This window comes from Panulirus ornatus, chromosome 38 (genome assembly GCF_036320965.1).
Source record: "Panulirus ornatus isolate Po-2019 chromosome 38, ASM3632096v1, whole genome shotgun sequence".
Classification (NCBI taxonomy): domain Eukaryota; kingdom Metazoa; phylum Arthropoda; class Malacostraca; order Decapoda; family Palinuridae; genus Panulirus; species Panulirus ornatus.
Genome location: NC_092261.1, coordinates 5,593,376 through 5,615,998, shown reverse-complemented (window position 1 = coordinate 5,615,998; position 22,623 = coordinate 5,593,376).

Below are 22,623 nucleotides of genomic sequence, written 5' to 3'. Positions count from 1 at the left end.
TGACATGAAATATTCCTAAGAGAGATAGACTCACGTAAGGGATGAGAGTCGTAGAAGAGAATTTACTCAAGCAAGAGAAAGACAAATTCAAGATTGAAACTGATGCGAGAGATAGTCTACCTTATTGAAGAGAGAGACTCGTATGAGATATATAATATAATATACTCATGCTGGTAGTAAGACTCACACGGTTTATACAGGAGTCATCACATCTGAAGTGACTCACTGTTTATTCATTTATTCATGTTGATTTCTAGTTTTTCTGGAGTCCGTCACAAGAAATGATTAATGACCCCTCCAAAGAAATTACATTTTCCTCACAGTCTGGCATTTGTATTGCACCGGGAGGGACGGCTCGTACCCAAACACACATCAGGCCTGGGATTGCCACTTTTTCAAATATCATAGTCCAGAGTTGTAAGCTCGTAACGTTATACGTCACTGCTGAGGCGGGAGACTGACGGAAGGGCACGGGAGACTGACGGAAGGGCACGGGAGACTGACGAAGGGGCACGGGAGACTGACGGAAGGGCACGGGAGACTGACGGAGGTGCACGGGAGACTGACGAAGGGGCACGGGAGACTGACGGAGAGGCACCGGAGACTGACGGAGGGGCACGGTATAGGAAGATTATATATCTCAGGGTGAGGTTGTAAGACGTCAGCAGCACACGGAGGTATATACTGACACGGGGACAACAACATCCCGCTAATGTTGCCATGTGAGGGTGGATCGTCTTGCCCTGTGGTGCCTTAGCAACGTTGCCGTAAGGGGCGCAGCAGTGATGGCAACACAGGCAACCTCCTGTACTCTCCTCACGCCAATGTTGGCAACTAATGGCACTCTGAGGCTGCCATACAGGGCCGAGCCAGTCTTGCCATTCATGTCAACTATGGATTCCTAATCTTGTGACTGCAATACTGATATATGAGTACTTCCACCACCCATATCTATGTTTGATATTCCTCATTTGAAGTAACTATACAAATGCGACATATATTCCCAACACGATAAACGATATCATACTCAATGACGTAATCAGACGGATCTGCGAATAAAGTGAACTAATTCATTTAATGAACTTTTATGCCTCTGCTCCATAAACCAGTTTTGCACATCAGCGGTACAATCACCACGACAATAAATTGTAACTAATGCCATTACTCAGTCGGCGGGAAGGAAGGTATCGCGGGGAAGCCCTAGCGATTGGTCATACTTTATCAATATATATCTCACCTGCAATGCCTCGGGACACTTACTTCGGTAGATTTATGGGTGAGCATTGACAGGCGAGGTGGAGTGCGGATGAGGGTCCGGGAGAATCACCTCTCCTGCCTCATCTCGAGCCACTGTGGTAAACATAAAGGTTATTCTCAGGAGACTTTTATTTCAATCTGTGTAAACTCGTATAGGGATGACCTGCCTCAGAAATCCTACGGTCAGCATGATAACGTAAGTCCAACATTTTTTTTTTTCATATATACACAACACACACGTCTACTTAATGGTGCCCATAGACACACGCACGACCTCTGCCTGTTATGACAGACTGCAGAATGGGCTGTCACTAACAAGTGCCCAGCGTCAGGCTTGCTCAAACCTGACGAATCTTTTGTGCAGACATCTGTAAATTCACGTCGATGTTCACAGAGGTAGGGGTGAAGGTTGGAGCTGACATACCCCTTCCCTTATAAATCCGCTATAATTGCACTTCTTCGAAGATTACGGTAATCAGCTTTCCTTCCCTGCGTTAGGACAGTCTTTAGTAGGTGTGACAATAGGAAAACTATGGAACACTGCCATGATCACTGTACTATAGCTCGACAAAAGTACTCTCGAATGCACCAAGACCTCACTCTCACCGTAGGTGCTACATTATAACTCAACGACAGAAACACTGTAACGTCGCTAGCAAGAAAATAAAAAGGTGTCGATAAATAAGAAGCATTAGAAACAAAAAGTGTACAGATAAACAATGTATAGTGGGGAAACACGCACACACACACACACACACACACACACACACACACACACACACACACACACGACCACTTTTCCCGTGCAAGCCAACAGGTTGGTGGTGCGTGAAATGAAAGGCTAGTTCCAGTTTTTGAATTCGAGGCCTTGACTGAGGAGAAAAGGGTTTCTGGATTAAGACTGGCAATCTAAAAAACAGAATAACAGGAAAAACATTATGCATAAGGAAACTGCCAGAAACATTATTCTAACGTCAGTCAAGGAACCTTTCTTTCGTGCATGCAACTTCCATCGTCATTAGTGAGTGTGAAGCCACCTGGATCATTCCCCACACCCCACAACATCCAGTGTCAGATGCGCAGCCAGAGGAATCCCCCCCACTCCACTATTTCGTACTTGTCTCCCCAGTTCTTTCCTAGTGGGAGCCTTAGTGTCAAATGAAGCGATACTTTTTACCACTCTAACAAAGCCTTTATACATCAGATCTTTGAATACTGTATTCATTGTACATACACTGAATCGAAGGTCTCTTGATTTTCTTCGACATGTTATCTTTCATCTAAAGAGACGCTTCCTTTTGCCTTTATAGACATAGGCTGTTATTTTCTGGGACATAAACCTTCGAGTCCCCTAAATGTGGCCTGTTAGAGAGACGTTGTAAACAAGCGATTTCCATCACCACAAGTTGTTACAACAGAGAAACTGCTCTCATCCCCCTCTGCACCGAGCTGTCTCGAAAGGTTTCTAGTTTTTAATGGACAACTGAAAACGACAAAGGTATCAGTGGTAACGAGACTCCCACCCAAGGAAAAAGATTAAAATGGAACAGATGCAAAGAGAAGAAACGTCAGTAATAGAATAGAAAACGAAAAATGGGTAGTTTCCCATTTGTCTCAGGTTATACACGGCAACAGAGGGAGGGGAGAAGGAGAGAGAAGAGAAGGGCGGGACAAAGGAATACATAACTGAGGCTGAACGAGTATGACTGAGGACTGAGGGTTAGTCTCACGAGAGCTGGTTGATAGATCTTATAAAAAAAAAAAAAAGGTGGGGTGGGGGGAGAAGTAACAAATCCGGATGGATGTCGAGGTAATGGAAACAAGTCTTGAGGTCCTGGGAGATAGTGCTGGATTATGCAAAGGGATTCGAACAGCAACAGACTACTGAGATCCCTTCCAGTTTGTATATGAAGATGAGAGAGATACGAAACTCCTAGATCACTACGGTACGAGTAACTAGAGTAGTGTTATAAGTAGATAGAATAGTGTGGGAGATTCATATAGATCCGTGTGGTACGAGATTATGTAGATTAGTGTGGTAAGAGTAACTAGATGAAAGTAGTCAAAGTATACAGATTAGTGTGCTGAAAATACTACTTACCAGTGAAATGATTTATTCAAAAATGTTTCCTTTACATAGATGTTGTGTTCTCCGTAGTCCTAATCATTATCAATATCCTTGTGATACGTTGTTTTAGACAACAAAGCGATGTGTCTGTGTGGTGTGTGTGTGCCACGCACCTACAGCACCTTTTTATCATTGTTTTCTTCGTAGTGCCTGTTATTGTCTTTCACATTCATCGCTTGATGTTAGTACTCGGTGATAAACATGTACGGAATTAACTGGACTAAATGTTTTTACTTCATTGTTTTGTTAAGTAATTATTCATCGAATATAATGATGACAATCAGGAAACCAAACCATGCATGGACTGCGCTCAAATTTTAAGAGATTCTTTGATATTTTTTTTATTACGTGACAGACTCTGCTTTTTGACCCCGGTATCGTTAGCAATAGCAAATGTTTAAGAAAACGTGATGTTCCTGTTTTGTGCCTGGGTCACGACAGAGCACTCAAGGTATTGAATTGACGGCCGACCCTCCATGCAAGGCCCTCCTCAGCCATCTGTTATCAGCCTGTGAAGGTCACCCACCGGCAGCTCAAAAGCTAAGACGTGAACATTCTTTTGGAATAGCTTTTACAGGATACCTCTTCCTCCTCCTCCTCCTCCTCCTCCTCCTCTTCTTTCTACCTCCTCCTCCTCCTCTTCCTCCTCCTCCTCCTCCTCCTCTTCTTTCTACCTCTTCCTCCTCCTCCCACTCGCTTCAAGCCTGGCCAACTGATGTGGGCATTCTTGGAAGGAGACCTCCTCCTCCTCCTTCTAAACCTCCTCCTTCTCCAAGGGCTTGACTGGAGAGACTTTTCTCCGCACTGAAAGGATGTTCACTGCTAGGGCGTAGTCAGTCCTTCTGCTCTCTTCTCCCTCACTCTGCTCTTCCTCATCTGGGTGGCGCACCCACTGTATCGAGAGCTAATGGCGAATGCTTCCAGTCGTAGGGCCCCGGGGATTTCACGATGATGATGAACTCTTAGGGAAACGTGCGTCCATCTTCAACTAATTCTGTTCTTTTGGCACCAAGTCATGAATTTGGTAGATTTGAGTGTATAGTCTTTCTTTCTTTGTTTTCTAATCTAAATTTTGTTGTCACGTGTTGTACGCTGAAGGACGTAGGGGAATCTAAAGATGAGACCATCCTTCCAAGACAGAAAGAATTCGATTAACAGTAAATGATAGATTTTCTTTTCATGTGGAGGTTTGGTTCCAAACTCTCCGGTATTTACTATTATTTTCTATACAATTAGAGTTTTAATGTATTTTTCTGTGAAATCTAATATAATCTGTCTTAGATTCTGATGTCAATTTTACTTCCATGTTAAAGTCTTTGATACCCTTTTCCTCTTGGTTTGCTTTATCCCGTGTTTTTCTGTCACCTGTGTGTCTGGCGTGTATGTTCTACGGCTTTGTTCTCTCCTGTGTTTCATGTTTGGTGTAACTGTTCTTCGGTTGGTTTGTTCTCTGGCGTGATATCTCCCTTACATTTTCGATTTACGTGTGAGTTACTGATGCGTCATCCGTAATCACGCTGGCTCTGCAGATGGCCTCTTGTCATTATGTGCACTACTTTTGCAATTCATTCCTTGTGTATTATCCTTCCAATGGTCATGTTTGATGTGCTACCACTCGTGGTGCCTGTGTTCCTGTTGTGTATGTTCTCTAATTAATGCATATTGCTGTCCCTGATGCCCAGAGGTGAGATCAGGTTCTACAAAAAAAAAAAGTGTGTAACAGCCTCTCCTAATTTTAGCTCGTGTGTTTAATGTTATCTAGAATATCAGCGTAACATATCCCCACGAAGGAGTAATTCAGCAGTACATGTATCCCGTTAGATCCACAGACGACAGCATCGTTTTGTATATATATTTATTTACGAAAGAATTACTTCTATTTTTTTGTATGTTTGTTTATTGCTGTGTCTGTGTCTGGTGTTGTTTATCTTCTTACTTTTGATATCTTTTATCATTTCTCTGGTCGACTGCTCCCCATTTTACGTGGTGTTTCTTTGGTGAATACACATTAATTCTGTTATATTTTGAGACAGTTTTTCCCTCGTATATTTGACGTCTAGCGAAAGATATCTCATCTTACTTCAACCATTTTGATTTTCTTTTTTGAGTTCTTGTAACAATTACTTTCAGTCCTTATTTTCTCATTGGCTGTAGCTAAGCTCAGTATTTGTAAGAAATTCGGTGAAATGATTCTGTCTATGTTCAGAATTTAGTCGTATTTTGTTAATTAGTTGTGTAACAAAAATACCAATTATCTATCTTTTTAAATCTTCATAAAGAAAGAGCAAAAAGTGAATTAATGACTTTTTCTACCAAGATGGACTTGTTTATGATAATCCTGTTTGTTTACTTTCCTGACTGAAGATAGATTTCTCTGTTAACTTGTTGATTGAAAACCAAGAAACATTAATTCTATAATGGTCTTTCATTTATACTTCCTGATTTTGTGTGATCTACTGATTCTGTATCATCTGAATAAAGGAATATTCTGTCTCTTATCATCATATATTGTTCGGAATGTTGGTTAGCATTGCTGGAGACTACACTATTTGAACCTCAGTCTTTGGAGACTTGGCTTCGTTTGCCGTTCAAGGAACTTTTCGTTCAGATAAAGTTCGTCAAAAATACAGGGGTTTTCAATTCCCTCATATGGTCTTCTGGAGTTCATGTGTAAGTTCCTTCTTTACCATATATAACAGTTAGATGTGAAAAGAGAAACCTCTCCCAGCAGCTGGTGTATGTTTGGCATTGATTACCATGCTTATTTTGTGTGCCAAGTACACGTTCCCTTGCGCCGTATATATATACATACATAAGATTTTCAAAATGTTTTGCTTGAATCAGAATCGAAATTGAGACTCGTATATTTCTGTATATAACTATTCATTTCATCTTCTGTTGAATCAGACCACTTGTCTTATAAATAGCTCACAGATTAAGAGCCATTTGATGATCAGTGGAGGAAAGGTAGTTCTGATGTGTCAAGAGAATTATTTTTCTTACGTGCAAAGATATCAGAAAGGACTATTCATCCTTCCCCATCTTGCTTCGTTTTCTGTCATGGCAGAATACTTGGGAGGAAGTGTGTTGCAGGGCGGGATGCTCTCGCACAGGGCCATGCGTCACACGACTGTTCATAGACCATTCCACTTTTTATTCGAATGTCGTCGTTTCGATACGTATGTGTTCCAGAGTTTGCACTGGTATTCACAGGTTCAGAATTTGAGAGAACAGTTTGGCTCGGTGTGAAAGTCAACGTTGAAGACAAAATAATTCAACAAATTCAGCTGTTATAAAACTTTCGGTTCTTAGATAGGTTTTCCACTTTGTTGACACCACATAGGCTACAATACCACCTTGAAGAGGATCGCATTTCTTAAACCAGACAATAGGCACAAAATCCTCATAACCCCCCATTAAAAAAGAAAATATATTCAGCAAATTTTGTATAAGTTCCGACTCTCAGTGGCATTGTACACTGCACGGTGCATACCAGGAAATATGAATTCCCTCTTGCATGGAACATAAGCCCGGCCTGTGTCCACTCTGAAATGAGTATTGCAGTCTTAATTCAATCCAGGTATCATTGCGACGTCTATACGGAATTCTTATGTCTTGCATCCCAGTTGGTAATGGAGGCTTCGCGTCTTCTGATGAAGGAGCTAATTCCAGTCACCTTCGGAAAATACTTGGAATGGTCACCTGGACCAGTGAACGATCGTGGTGATCCATAAGGAGCTGGGGATCTTCACATGGTGGGATCACATGAACTAATGGGATAACGGAACGACGACAGTGTTATCACTAAATTAATGCTGGTAATTATACCACAAACAAACAACAACAATAACCCCTAAAATAACGTTGGTCTCTTGTTTACTAAGGAATCATCCAAAGTTGTTAGAAAATGGAGAGGCATTTGTTTCCTAGGCTGGACAAGAACAAATTTGTCTACTTTCACGATCTTCTATTGTCACGATCCGATTACCGTAACAAGGCCAACTGGCAGAGGGAGAGGAAGGTGCTAAAACTAGAGTCACAAGTCTTACGAAGTCCAAATCCTGAATGGATAATCAACTATACTGGTGTGCCGAATTTCTTTGCATTTAGGAAAAATTTGGAGTTAACGTTACACTGGGAAAGGAAGGCCAAACCGGCCTCCTGGCCTGCATCTGTCTCTATCGTTTCAGAGGATCAGTCATTCCCAGGTTGAGTTTCACTGTGTCCTTTTCAGTACACGATGACCTATACGACCTAGTGTTCTCACATATGTGAGCTGTTCTGTGCAGTTAATGGATACAATAGTGTTCAAAAAAGCAGCGAACGTTGTTCACACTGAGTTCCCCTTTCAACAACAGGAGGCACTGATTGCGCCTAACTACGTCAATTAGCGAAGGGGCTTTTTTTCCTGGTGGAGGAGCAAGATCTGGTAATATATGAACCGGTCATAGTGTAAACACGAAGACCTAACTAACTTGTGCTCCTACCCTCGTCCTTTAACAGTCACCTGAGGCTGACGTATCCACACTGGAGGTCTGTAATCTGAACTGTCACTTTCCTCCCTGGGGAAGAGTGTCACACTCTCCTACCTCGAGGAGAGAGAGCTTAGCTTCCCAAGGGACCACGGGAGAGGAGACAGTCTGACAGTGATCTTATGGACGGAATCAGATAACATTGAGGATTCGTTGGAGGTTTTAATTGTGCTGTGACTTACGTGTCCCTCAGGAGAGGATGAGTCAAAGATAGAATAAGACAGAGGCTTGTGAAGTGGCTGTATCATGCTTGTGTGTTTTGACTGAGGTATACTTAGATTTTGCGCCACTTGCAGCCTCTTGAATAAAGAAATGATAAGTCCGTTGAAAGCATTTCTTTGTTACTAGCAAGGACATACTCTGTTAGGAATAAAAACCGTCTACCGCAAGATATGTTCAGTGTATTACCATATTTCTGCACCCGATTAATCCTTCTCAAACCGGACGAAACCTTTGATGCTTTTCTGCAGGAGGAGGTTTATATTTCTCAGAATTTCATCTCGTCGAGCGTGTGAGCTGACGGGGGCACTTCCTCCCTCTGAAGTTAAGTTTTAGAATCGTGCCACACCTGCTGGACAAGTCCTTCTGGACATATGGAAATAACTGGTGAATGAGTAGTAATCTCGCTCCTTCCTGCATGTAGCCAACAGAAATCATCACAGGGCAAGGTGTCCATTATCCTAGACGAGAGAAATGAGGATCTAGTATTTAAAACATGGCTGTGTGAGGCAGGGGAAGGGACCTCTAGACCCCTTAGCAATAATCTATCACAACTTTGCTTCAGGAAAACACAACATCCAAACCCACCAGGAAGACCGCTCCAGCCTCTCCGTCGAGTCGAGCGAGCAAGATCACTTGTTATAAGTGAGAGGGGTATTGTGCGCCCTCACTTCGTGTCCCTACGAAACGTGAATTAAGAGGAAGAGAAAGTGAGAGGAATTGCCAATTTCCTGCATCTAAATGGCCCTGTTACCTGTCTGAAAGGTACATTATAGCAACCCATATTGACATGAGGAACGAGGCGCGTGCACACGAACCCAGGACTCGCTGTGCCTCACATTCTCTACACACAGATCCTCACCCTCACACACGTATTGTCCAGACGACGTAGAGTTTTTTCAGCTGCCCAATTTCACATTTCACTGTAAAGTTTACAGTGAAGACCTGCATGTCTAATCTGTTACAGAGTCATCTTTTCTTGTATGATTTAAAGTGAGTCTCATTAGATGAATATTATCACTTAAAAGATTCAAAACTAGTTTGAATGACAGTTTATTCATAGTCAATAGACACATGAATAGACTAGCATATATAAATATATCAATGAATAAAATATGTATATATATATATATATATATATATATATATATATATATATATATATATATATATATATATATATATATATATATATATATATATATATATATATATATAATCACTTGAATCAGTTTATGGGTTATGGTCTACGACCAGACTGGTAATGAACTAGGCGTTGTCAAGGAGTCTGGCCGAGAGAGCATTAAACGCTCCCAACATTCCCACCACCGTAGGCAGCGCACCACGGGGCTGTTTTCTGGCCATTCTCGTTTCCCATGTCATTACGAGCGGCCATTATGTAATCTTTCAATCACGTAAAAGGGCCATTTCGAGGCAGGAAATTGGTAATTAGCCTCAGTTTCTCTCGGTGGGACAGTTTACACCACACAAAGGCAACAGCTGTGGGTGAAGGGCCTCACACCTGCTACTGCTACTGCTGCTGCTTCTCTCTCTCTCTCTCTCTCTCTCTCTCTCTCTCTCTCTCTCTCTCTCTCTCTCTCTCTCTCTCTCTCTCTCTCTCTCTCTCTCTCTCCGCTGGTGTGGTGTGGTGTGAACGCGTGGGTCGTCCGTCGCACTTGGTACTTTCGATCAGATCTGTCGTCAAGTGAGGGCGTCGAGCACATCGGAACATATCTTGTCTGCAGGGCGACGTGCAGCACCACCATAGCTCGGGGACCTTGCACAGTGCGTACTGCCTAGTACGAAAGTCTGAGGATATGTGGGAAGCGTCATGTCTTACCAATCTCGGATATCATGATGGTCATGTGTTACCAGTCTCGGATATCATGATGGTCACAAAGTTCATGACCCAGGCCATCGTCACGGAGCTAAATCTATTCGAAATAACAAACCGTTTTGTGTATGAACTTTGTCATGTATTTTCTGTGAGAAAGAAATACAATATCTGTGCCGCAGATTCAGTGTTTTGTATTTCTCACACTCGCGTCCTACGTATTATTTCTTATACTGGATCACCGTTTCCCGCATCAGCAAGGTGGCGCTAGGAAACATATATATGTCTTCTCTTCCCTTCACTGTCGTAGTAACTCACTCAGAATTTATTTCACTACTAACAGCCATAATCGAGGAGTCATACCAAAGTATAACCCATCATGTCTCGTTCATCCCAACAGGTCATCTCAAGACTTAGGTTACTAGTGCGTGGCTGAACCGACTGTGTGTGTGTGGGTCTTGATACATGAGAACGGATCTGGTCACCCAGAGTGATTGGTTATCAAGAGCTCATGTGTCGACCCTCGTTGTAAGTACGTCATAGCTGTAAGTACGTTCTAGTTGTAAGTACGTCATAGCTGTAAGTACGTTCTAGTTGTAAGTACGTCATAGCTGTAAGTACGTTCTAGTTGTAAGTACGTCATAGTTATGAGTACATTCTAGTTGTAAGTACGTCATAGTTATAAGTACGTTCTAGTTGTTACTTCCCAAGATGAGTCAAAGTTACTATCTCTCGCCATATAAATTCGTTCACCAATACATGTCAACTCTTTCTCTTGACGGAGTGTACTCGATATTGTTGGTCATTCTAAGATTGAGAACAATATGAAAGAAAGTAGTCATTTGAAGAGGCAATATTCCGTGTATTTCGGGATGCCAAAACACTCCATTATAAATGGTCGACTTGATTCCCTCTGTAAGGTTTGTCATGTATATTTGTAGCAAATTAGCCCTTTGAGAACTGTCCAGAGATTGATAATTTATTTTTATTCCTTTAAGAGAATTTTCTCTTTTTTTTTATCATAGATAACTCTCGGATATTGGTGTGGCACAAAAAGATGAAAATCGAGTTATAAAAAAGTTATGATTGGTTTATGGACGACCATCCATGATAATATTTGAGTGTTGGGATGTTCATGAGATAGACAAGGAAGACCGAGTTATTCAAAGAACACGTTGATCTAGTGGCCTTTTGTACTTGTTCCTTTTGTGTTACAAATAATGTGAAAATACATATGTATGTATATATTTCTGCAGTTCATATGTTTTGACTTGTTTTTTAGTAAGAATGATTTATGTACACGTCGCTAACTGGTGCGTGAATTATTGCGAAAGCGCTTATGTTTGTGTGTGTGTGTGTGTGTGTGTGATTACATCTGAGACCTCCGTTTGCTAAACTCACCTTAACATGTTAGTTAATGCCCCCTTGGCCTTCTGTCAACTGTTACCAGGGACTAAGAACCTGTGAAAAAATCGGTCACGTCTACAGATTCACAGAATCTTGAATCCCAAGATCTCGAAAACCAAGAACGAGGAGTCTTGGTCTCCTTAGAATTATGAACGTCGACAAATACAACTTCACTCGGCAGCCACGAAGTTGGAAGGCCCCACAGCCCTTCAAGGACGACCTACAAACCAAAGAACACTCAAGACACCCAAGATTAATGGCCTTCAAATCAAAGGTCTCTTAAGAAACGGTCTAGTGACCTTGTGTCTTAGGGACACACTCACGACACTGGCTTGACGACCTTCAACCCTTGGGTCATTTGACAGAGTAGCTGTTGTTAACGATGACCCGCCCATCTGGTGTTGGAGGAAGGTCATCGCATCGCTGGTGATAACACTGGTTGACAGCCGCCTTGCCTCACGCTGCTTCACCTCCCGCAGCTTTAAGTGCTGCTACATAATCTGGTGTTGCCGTAGGGGTGGAGAGGTCATGTCATTTCAAACATCTTGCCACGATTACCGCTGAAGCTGTGCAGTTTCCCTGACGCAGGCGATCGGAATCATCCACTGTATCTTTTTCCTTGCTAACTGGGTGTTGTTGTTAGCTCCGATGCTTACGTTTTCTTCCAGTCAACGTAGTCCATGATACGTTCATGGTTTTGCACATTCACCTGATGGTCAAGTGATAAAGAACCTGGCGAACGGGATGCTTGGTACATAAAATGGAATAACACCTGACGTTACTGCAGGTGTAAATATGTGCAGGTGTATGATATCAGACGATGAATAACCCCTGATTATAGTGAGGAAGAGGACGAAAGAGACCCAGACAACACGGTCAGCAGGTTGTTCCATGACACATGATCAGCTGATCGAGGTTGTTGCAGCATTCGTCAATCTATTGAGACCTACTATCAAAACACTTTTATTTTTCTTTCTTTTACGTAAACGATGGGAAGTTGCTAATCTCTACAACACGCCTGTTCTTAGACTAAGAGGTCGTGATGACGCAGAGGTGTTCGTGTGGATGTTTTCCTCTACAAAAGTCTACGGTATGAGTTCGTGTGGTATTACCACATCCCAGCCAGGCCCGCGGGAGTTGTCGGACAATCGTGGAACACACCAACCTGTTGCCCAGAGGATCCGTCTATGTAGGTGCGAAGGTAATTTGTTCACACTGACACTGGCTCAATTAAGTTTCTGTGGAGGATGTCACTTACTCCAGGGATGGAGGAAGAACAAAACAGAGTAAGGGGTGGTATGTGGACACATTGGTTGTTTGAGTTTGGGTGGTGGTCACTGGGGTGGACACTGGCACTGTGGAAGAGTGGCTTGTGAGGAGCTGATGAGTGGCAGTGGGAGGAGAAATGTGTTGTGGACGAGTTAGTGAGAGTAGTGTTCAAGAGATTTTGTAAGGATCTCAGTTATCAGTGTGCTAGAACTGTTTGGGAAATTGGTTGTTGGTATTGGGGTTAGGAGTGTGTGTGAGGAGATTGGTTAATTGTTGTTGGCGTTAGGAATGTGTCTGGAAGTGTTTATTGGTAGGAGAGAAGGAATGTGGGGAGGGACCTGGTTATTGGCAGTGTGTGAGGAGGATGTATTGCTATTGGTAATGCGCGGATGAGTGCATTAGGTCAGGATACCAGCAGTTTGGAGAGGAGTAAGTGGATAGACTTGAGAGGAATAAGTGGTAAGTGGTCGTTAGTAATTTGAGGGGAGGTGGATGATCGGCTGTTGATAGGTTGAGCAACAGATGGGATGTAGGTTATTAATCCTTGACACACTGAGGAAAGAAGGGGCAAGAGACAGACAGACCACATTTAGCGTATGATGGAGGAAGAAAAATTTGATTGACTGAGACAGATGAACACAGACTGGCTGGGTGCCACTAAGAGACCCTCGTTTAGGAACTGTCTGTGATTTGTGAGTGAATGGAAGAAATTATGAGCTGTTTTCGTTAGATATGACGCCAGGTTGATAAGGAATCAAGGGATGATCATAGCAACGCAGTACTCTGATTAACTTTGTGTGATCCATTCTGGAGAAGTAAGGAATAACACCACAAATATTCATCGCATTCGGTAAATACTGAGAATTGCTTCTGTTTCCAAATATTCGTCATTTAAGCTATCGATATTCACCACCGGAGAAAAAGCACCAGCTGGATATATGCAGTAATATTTTTTGATGATTTATCGACGGTCATCACGCGGCGCAAAAAGAAAACGGTCGAGAGCTTCAGGGGAAATAAATCTAAAACGAGGACATAAAAGTCGTGAGGCGCACAACTTTACGCCAGTGGAAGCGTTTCATTTACTCAGCCAAAGCTTAGATTTGTCACCCCTGTGAAGGCTGCCAATGTCTTGCCTCCGGAAGACGTCGTGGAATTATCAGGCCACAGTTTGAGGCGGTCTTTTAGTAACTCCAGCTCTAATACTTTCTCAGTTATTAGCTCCATAACACAAGAATGGATCTCGTGATACATCACCACTGATGGGCAAAAAGCTGCAGCCAGATTTAGAAGGATCATGTAAATATGCAAAAAAAAATCAGCCTTATCGGGGAGCTACGGAGGAGCTACGGACTCTGGCAGACACATTCGTTATCTTCCACGGCCACGCCGAAGATCGTCGCAGTGATAAGTGGAGGAGACATCACTCCCATACAGAGACGGTAACCAATTTATAGAAGAAAACGATGATCCACAGGGGACCAAGAAACAGCCTGCAGGAGCATGGTGACTCTTTTGTCATCAAGTAATGGCTGATTGAAATCTGAACTTTGTATCGAGATTAAACGTTCTCTTAGAGAAGCTAATGAGACTAAGACCATGGATGGTTCACGTCATGAATACTCCATGAAGTTTAAGGGACTAAATGATGCAAGATAATCATCCGTACTTCTGTAAGACAATATCTCATGTTATTGTATGCATCAGCAAGGGTGGCTCGCTGCTCTGCGTGAAGTCGACTTCCACAGGGCTTAAGTTACTGATAACAATGGGGCATTTTGCTCACCGCCCTCACCAGAAAGAGAATACCCTTATCACGGAGGGGAAGACACGTATAGACGAATGGAACAGAAGAGAATACAGGAAGAGATGAAGAAACAATTGAGTAAAAAGGACATTCTGGACCCAGCATAATAGGAGGAGCCATTATCACGAACATCAATACATTCGCGAATGGTTTTGCTTCGCTTTCGTGTAGAAGAAAAGATAACGTTGCTTTTCCAGAAGCCGTTGAGACGTCGGAGTCAAATGGAAATCTAACCACCGAAGGTAACACCACATTCACTTGCAAAAGTGGATGAAGAATTATCTCATCAAGCGCCTGGCAGATATCCATGCTTGAGTCTTCAGATCACAAGGCAAGTGCGACGTTAGTGACTGAAGCTATTGCACCATCGTAGACTGAATGGCGAGGTGTGCGACGGTGAGAAATGACCCAACTATCGTGAGAGAAATCGTGACTTACTCCCCCTGAGCACGTGCGTGTGACCACCAGCAATCATTCCTCTTCCATCTTGTCCAGGGTCACCTTCGAGTGATGGCACTAAAGGGACTGTTCGTCTTCCTCTTGTAAAGAAGATGGAATGTTTATTTGTTAAAATTGCATCCGTGAAGTCCCTAAATTAAGGATTTCTATCCTTTAAGATTTTGCATTTGCAGTTTAGGTAAATGGGATACTGAATCATAATAGAAAAAAGTAAAGTGGATTCAGTGAGAAAATGGGGTACGTTGTAAATCTATTCTTCTGTCGAACTTCGAAAAGGCTTCCATTACATTGTATTCTAGAATCAGGACGTGTTACTCATGAAGAGTTCCTTGCTTATAAAGGTGGACGTGTGGGTTAGTCCACGAGAAGGTCAACGGACCACTCTGGTCACTGGCATTATCATTATATCATCTGGTCAACGTCTGGACTAATTCATCTGACATGACAAGACTCCCCAGCCCCTTCATAAGCTTGGTTTTTGCATCAATCTGGAAGACATGTTCCATCTCAGAGGGCAAACCCAGGGAGTCGACCCTTCTGATTCCCTGCGGGAAATTCGTCTCTGTCTCATCAGTCAGTCTGTCTGGCTCGCAAGATTCACCTCTGGAATTCAGCCAAGGGAACAGATCTGGAGGCTCTGTCTCGCTATTCAACCCTACTTGCATGTCCAGCCGAAAACCCAACAATTCTGTCTTGGAATCCTTGACACAACACACATGGCTTCCCACGAGCCAATCCAATGTATCCATAGGGAACATACTTCAGTCAAACCTCATCTCTGTCTTCATGAATCTACCTGCTTTTCGTGTGCGTAGCTAAAATAGTTTTTTACCCTGAAAATACATACTTGGAAAATTACGTCCAAAATCTCGACGAATTTTGCCACCTCTGTACCGATGAGATGAGTGAGAATAGGTACGATCAGTTTAGTTTAGTTTCCTCTAACCTTTCTCTATCGTCCACATTCAAAAGTTACGAGCTTATCAGTAAGATGGTGCTGGTGGCAGCTTTTTAATAACTAAAAATACTGATAATCTGGGATAGTTATCCTTCTAAATACATTTTCCTTCATCCAACTCTGTCTGTGTCAGTTCATCAACAACACTTGTGCTGTGTGGAAGAGGTCAGTGTGTCTGCGTTGCTACAGTTGTTTTTAAGTCGTTTTCAGTGAGTGTTACGTTGCGAATACTGTTTACGTAACAGTAAATATATATGTATATATATATGACCAGTGGTTAATACTCTTAAACCATCTCGTCTGGTGTGCAGACATTCAAAATATGTGTAAACATTCCGCTGTGGGTGGTGAGCAGATCGCGATCGTTCGCCACAAGAGGCGGCAGATGAAGCCCAGACATTATACTGGATGCCATTTGGATGAATATATCATACTGAGGATGATGGATGACCTTGACCGGGTAAGTGATGTCTCGTTGAAATTATAGACATGTTTACCGTTGGCTGTGAATCACAAGACGAGTCTTCCCGACCCTTGACGCTCGTGAGCGACGTTGTTTCCACATTGTTTACACATTTATTGATTTGTACCTTAAATCTGACGAAAATTTATCGATATGACAGAATTGTTATATTCACATAGATGTTTACATAAAAGAAACTCTGAGGCAACTTTCTGGGATCACTTTGGTAAAGAATGGTACGTCAGTTTCAGTTAGAACGTATCATAAAATGTGTGAACGTAATTGGCTCTAGCGTGATGCACATAGAGACCCCGAGACCCTGAGCTGGTCGCTGGTGCTTTTGTGCAGGTGCTGCTCCAAGACGCTGTTACTCACCAGCAGACTTTTGGACTTTAGGAATTCCTTCACCACTGCTGTGATATCGCCGCCTCACTCTTAACATGTTCAGCAGTAGGTGTGTTGTAGGTGTGTTTATGTATTATTAATTGTGATTGCTAACTGTGTTTGAGAGAGTTCTGCACTCGTGTTACCTCGTCTCTTAACCTTGTCTTTACTTTTGTTTATGTACACACACACACACACACACACACACACACACACACACACACACACACACAGCCCAATCTAAGCAGTTACCCATTTATCGACTGGCCCTGGAAAGGATAACCACCTAGGTCGGGCGTGGGCCGACTACAAAGCCCACGCCCAGGATTCGAACACATATGGGGCCCGACATGGGGGGGTGTTCCTGTGCTGACTCATAGTCAGTAAGGCTAACCACTTTACCACAGAGGCCCGTATGCACCAGCGTGCATGCGTGTGTACGACTGTGTGTGTCTGGAGCAAAATTAGCCACCAGGCCTCGGGTTAGGAGGTGGTATAAGATAATAACCAACCTCACAGGCATAGTAACCTCAGAGTCGAACTTCTTCTTTATGGAATGACGAACCTCCTGACTAGGTGAACTGCATTCAGTGCCTCACAACTCAGGCCTTACGACCTGAGATTAAAGGGCACAGCAAGAAGGTTCCGTGCCATTCATATACGTATGTGAGTCGACACGAACCTAATTTTCCTTCCCCCAGTTTAGGGCAGAGACGAGCGCCGGCATGGAATCACGTACTCAGGGCAATGCTGACTCCCACGTTCAGGTTCGACTGGTGCCTACGCTTACCTCAGGCGGTGATGGGAGGGTATTGATACTTGATACACACACACACACACACACACACACACACACACAAACACATTCACATTCAAACTCGTTCGCCGTTTCCCGCGTGAGTGAGGTAACGCTGGAAGAGACACACTAATACACCAATAACAGAAAAAGATTAGTCTGAATATCATAAAAAGAGGAACGTTATTCGGATCAATTTACCCTAATGCCAGCAAAGTAAGACTCGTTGATCGCATTACATACAGATTTACTATGGTATATATATACATATATATATATATATATATATATATATATATATATATATATATATATATATATATATATATATATAATCTATTCATTTTGGGTGAACGAACACAAGTTTGTGGAGATCACGTCATCGCATTGATCGTCCATAACTCTGAAATCTTCCTAGTCTTCACCACCTGAGCATCAGCTTAAGTTTCTCTCTTTTTCCGTAAACTGTGAAACATTTCAGCTCTGAACAGTATTACAGTATCAAACTATTAATGACAGGGAGTGTAGATTTCCTTTCTGACATGCAGAGCACTTACGTGTATTCCATTGTAGACAATAATGTACTTTAGATATCATATAACACTGCAGAATGAATAGCATGGCCTCGATAATCAGATCAGCACAAGAAAATACTCGTTTTTGTTTTCAGGACCCTTAGTTTCTGTGCTTGCAGACAAGAATTTGGTTGTTTTAGGATACCAGATGTTTTGTATCGTTCTTCATCGACGTTCACCCTCATGTGTTCCATGGAACCGTTGGTGCAGACAAAACCTAGCCTGACCTGGCCTGGCTGGCTGGTCAGCTTCGATCTGTAACATGTGAACATGTTCGAGAGACTGACTGAGTGACCCAGTGCCGCGGGACGTTGACCCTCGTGTGTGCCTGCTGTCTGCCACACAGTCTCACTCTGGTCGACGCCTCTGTTATAGGCGTGGCGTGCCTCGCGGTCGGGAGGGGACTCCTTGTGCTTCTCTGTTGTAGTTGAAGGTCTATCATGGTGTTCATGGAATGTCTGAGGCACGAGATGATGAAACTGTCTACTGGTTTTAATCTCTCTCTCTCTCTCTCTCTCTCTCTCTCTCTCTCTCTCTCTCTCTCTCTCTCTCTCTCTCTCTCTCTCTCTCTCTCTCTCTCTCTCAACATATGGGGTGAAAAGCAGATATATATAAAGCAAGGGAAGAGAGAGTGTATGAGATGATAGACATGAGAGCCAGGGCGAGGGATGCACGAGATACCTTTAATTATAAAGTCGAGGATTTAAGTATCATCACAGTGTGGAGGACGACAAGCATTTGTATTTGAGCAAGTCTGGAATGCTGTCTCTTTTTCTCTTTATGAAAGAATAGGAAGTGGTGTCACCGCCTCGCTATTTCGGTATCCTGTATGAATACACACACACATACAGAAGGATTTAGATACCCAAGCACGCACAACCTTTCCTCACACCTGACAGTCAGGCTCCAGTCTGTCCTCACATCTGACATTCACACTCTCCACGGCAAAACCTACCTCTGTACCCCCACAAGGGAACATGGCTTCACTTGTCCTACCTCCATCCGGCAGTGATCCATCCCCTGTCACCCTGCACACACACACACACACACACACACCCTCCTCTCTGATGATCCCGGGTAATCTCTCGGTGTTAGCCTACCGAGGGGCTACTTCGAGTATTTTGTTCCAGTAACAATGAAAATACAAAATGGTTTTCATCCTACAAGTAGAGGAGGAGGAGGAGGAAGGGGGAAAGATATTCATATATACATTACGAACGTTTGCCGCTGTTACGTTCGGCCATGAATCACGACGTATGTTAGGCCGTTGTAACCTTCCATCGAGCTGTCAAGTAAGTCGGTAAATCAATCAACAGAACAGAGGCAGTGTAGGACGGGGCACCGCCGGGAACAATAGCATACAGGAGTCAACAAAAGTCCCATCGGGATCAAGCCATTCACAATGAAAGAGAAACATTGTTTCTCATTTTTATTTTTTCTGTATTTTTCCTCATCCTCTCAGCCTTTGTACAACTCGTGCGAAGAATCATAGAATTACTGTAACTGGGAATGTCAGCTGAATGGTTATTGCTTTCATCTAAAAGCTATTTCGATGTGCACCCGAAACTCATTATGTTTAAAGGCACCGTCACTACGGCGAATATCATTTCGCTCTGTTAAGTTCTGCTTCGGCGGAAGTACAGCGAATATCTACTGTAGTGCAAAATAAAGAAAACAACCTCCGAAACAAATGAGAAAGAGAGGTTGCAGATAGACTTTGTGCCATAAAGTTGGCGAACAAGAAAAGGCGAAATACGCTCTCGTATAATGACAATGAAGCGGGAGCCAAACAAAAGTAAGATTGATTTCCAACTTAATCCAGATGGTTCCTATGAAGAGCAGTGACTTAGATGGTTTGTTCCGGCCTTCATCTGGAGTCTTAGAATATAAGGGATGTCTTGCAGTATACATACACGTCAGCAGAAGTAAGAGGGATGTAACATGTCTTGCAGTATACATACACGGCAGCAGAAGTAAGAGGGATGTAACATGTCTTGCAGTATACATACACGGCGGCAGAAGTAAGAGGGATGTAACACGTCTTGCAGTATACATACACGGCGGCAGGAGTAAGAGGGATGTAACATGTCTTGCAGTATACATACACGGCGGCAGGAGTAAGAGGGATGTAACATATGATACCCTATAAGTCCTGAGTACCTCCTCTGCGAGTCAACATGATCCTGGTCATATCCCGACAGCTAGAGCTTGAGATAACTCGTCCAGACCTGCTTCTCCGGGGACTCACGGGCAGAGCAGCTGGGATAAACCCATAATGGAGAGGAAGGTCCTATCCATCATGCTGGAGCAATCTACAACTCGTATGAGAAAGGCCCGTCTGTTGTACGAGTTGTAAAAGCCTCCACAAGAGGAATTCCAACTTGTTGTCACCCATTTTTCTCCTGGCTTTCATTGCACTACATTCGTATATATATATATATATATATATATATATATATATATATATATATATATATATATATATATATATATTTGAGCCTAAGCCAGCTACCAATGTCATCAACCAGCCCCAGAAGGGAGGATGAAGAGCTGGTTGGACTGTGGACAGGCTGTCGTGACCAAATCGTTCTTTCTTTGATTTGCTTTTTAACTCATAAGTTTCCCTCAGATGGTTAGCCGCCTCTTAGCTTTAGCCTGATCTAACACACCAGCAGAGAGTCTCTTATTCTTAGATTCACTCTCAATAAGTGTAAACCAAAATCCAAAAGACAGTACACTTGTATTCTTTTTCCCTTCATAGATGCCCTTAAATTTCAACCGACATCAACTCGTTTTCTGTTTTTTATAGGGCTTGATACCGCCTAGATTATACTTGAAAAATATGGTTTGAACATATATTCGTTTTCCTTCCTCTTCCGAACAGTATCTCGCCTAAAATAATCTAATTAATCTCTGAAAATCTTGCAAAAAAAAGGGGGTGAAATCTCTTGACGTGCATTGCCTGTATTTCAGTAATTCTGATCAAGTTTACGGGGGTCTGAAAGAATAGGATGTCAGTGAAATTGGATTGTTCTCCTGGGCTGTGCATTAGAATTAATCAATTCGGTGTTTTATTCCGGAAACTGGATTACATAAAAGGGGGAGAGAGCGAGTCTGCCAGTTGAACCTGGTGTTTGTTTTCTATACATACATTCTCAGCTTGCGCTATTTCTTTCTCTACATTCTCTCTGGCTATCTTTCTCTCTTTTTCTCTCCATCTTTCTCTTTAGTTTTCTGTCCCTCTTTCTCACCCGGCCTTACTCCTCCTTCAGGCAGCCTCCATAACAACCCACAACCACGTGAACCCAACAGGAGACTCTACTATTATCCACGTTTGTTTACTCCCTGATAAGGAACGAGTCTACACAAAAGTCACCAGCCCGTATGGCCACTTGCTACAAGCGGCTGAGCCTCACAGCCAACACTCCGGGCAAAAGTAAACACAATACACTACACAGAAAATCGTTAAGTTTCCAAATAAAACAGAATAAACTGAGGACTCTGAGGAATGTGGTAATCTTAAAGGGTAAATATTTTTTTTTTCACCTCTGTCGTATATATTTTCGTTCGTCTGCTGGATCCTCCTCCCAGGCTTTTGATCGATATCAGGGACGAGTGCTCGTTAAGAGCGCGTTGCAGTGCAAACAAATGCTGGGTCCTTGTGTAGTTGGGAGGGCGACTACCCCTTTTAGCCTTATATGGGAAAGGAGTTAAAGACAGGTAGATAGAAGGATAGATAGACTGAGGGATAGACAGACAGATTGCTGACAAGCACAGTCGAAGGTACTTTACCTTAACACGTATTCTTGTTTGATTTTCATTGATTACCACACTAATTTATTAGTAATATATAATCAGTTTCGATCAGCAAAATAGGAATAGTTAACCACAAAAGATTCAACGGCGCTGTAGCCCAAAAAGTCAATATTTCCGTGAGAAAACGAAACGTAAATTTTGACATGAAATGGTCTTCATCCGCAAGCAGTGTAGGTAAGGTGAGGAGGCGGACGTGGGTGCACTCACCAGCCAAGAACGAGAGAGACGATCGCATCAAATGACTTGAGAAATGGTGGTGACCCCGGACTGTGGTGGTCGTCAAGCAAAGAGGAACTGCAAAGTGTCGCAAATAAGGAGGAGTGGAGAGGGTACACAGGTTACGTGCGGAGGAGAGGTGAAGAAATATGGGAGAGGAGGAGAAAGAGAGAGGGAGAATACCAGATAGGGAAGAAAGGCAAGGCTGCAGGAGAGACTCACCCAGGAACATGGAACCATATATATAAACTACTGAGGAAGACATAAGAAGAGTAGCACCAGAGGACAAGGCGTGAGGCGGTAAGATAGACACGAGTTTATGGCCAGTGTACGGAGGCTGGAGACGAGAACACAGCTACCAGTGTTCTCTCGTTTAAAGTTGTTAGAGGAGGAACATAAAGCAGACAACACGTGAGGGTTACAGTCGGGGGAAAGAACAGGGACATATGCCGCACCCGTAAACAAGGATTGAGACAGACACAGGCATGTAAACAAATGTATGT